Source organism: Triturus cristatus, chromosome 4_2, assembly GCF_964204655.1.
Source record: "Triturus cristatus chromosome 4_2, aTriCri1.1, whole genome shotgun sequence".
Classification (NCBI taxonomy): Eukaryota; Metazoa; Chordata; class Amphibia; order Caudata; family Salamandridae; genus Triturus; species Triturus cristatus.
This window is the reverse complement of record NC_140586.1, coordinates 242,364,138-242,365,283: the sequence shown is the minus strand read 5'-3', so window position 1 is coordinate 242,365,283 and position 1,146 is coordinate 242,364,138.

The window sequence follows — 1,146 nt, the reverse complement described above, 5'->3', positions numbered from 1 at the left end:
CTGATGAGGGGTAAATCCCCGAAACCAGCCCTAGGATGCTAGTTTCCGGTCCAGGGAAGACCTGGCTTGTCAGTTTGGTCTGGAATGTTCCCATGAGGCACACGGTCAAGACTGATTTGCCTATGGCCAGGTCTAAACTGGGGTGGCATGGTGAGCAAAAGAATGATGTATTTAACCCAGATCTCTTGACTGGGGATGAATGTTTTGATTTGTTCTGCATTCTGTCCATCAATTGTGTCTCTTTTGCTTTCTCGCCCCCAGTGCGCCGGTTATGCCCAGACGTTGGTCCTGGGCTAACTGTGCCACTGGATTCAAGCTATCCTGGCTAATGAGGGGTGAAACCCTGAAACCGGTCCTAGGATGCTTTTTTCCAATCCAGGTAGGACCTGGCTTGGCAGTTCGGCCGGGACTGTTCCCATGAGGCACAGGGTCAAGACTGATTTGCATAGACTCAATAGAGAAGGATTTTCTGTTCAAGACTGCCTAATGTAAAGAGGGGCAGCATACTTAACATTACTCAAAGTTATGACTCGTCATTCGAACAATATTTTAAAAGATCCAGTCAAAGCAAGGAGAATTACTCCATGCATTGACAAAGTATAAGGTAGCACCATCAGACCCGATTTCTTTTATTAAAGGTCAACTAACTATGGAGTCTTTAGTGGTGTCAAACACAAGCAAAAGAGCTCGCTCCAAAACAACTGGAGATGCACCACCTCCAGAAAAAGTCAGCTCATACATGCCTCTGGTAAAAGAGTTGCAACACAAGCAGCTAATCATTGGTGTTTAGCCAATAGCAAGGCTTTGTTAGGAGATATGACAGGGCCCATTGCGACGAAATGAAGGGGCTTCTCCAACACCTTCCAGAGGAGCACAGAAAAAAAGGGGCAAGAAATGGTAAATGAAGGTAAACTTATTACCATCAATTCTATTAAATGTGCACCGGAGTGGCGTGCTACTCACTGAAAAAGCGCATCAACAACCCGTCAGGGATAACAAGCGCTATATATATATATATATTTGCAAACCTCTTTCCCTCTGCTACCCTTCTCAGTCCAAATAACCGACTAACGAGCCCCGGGCCAGGTCCCAGCTTCCGAACCCTAGCCAGGCCAGGGAGAGCCTCCCCGGGCCCCGGTGGACACC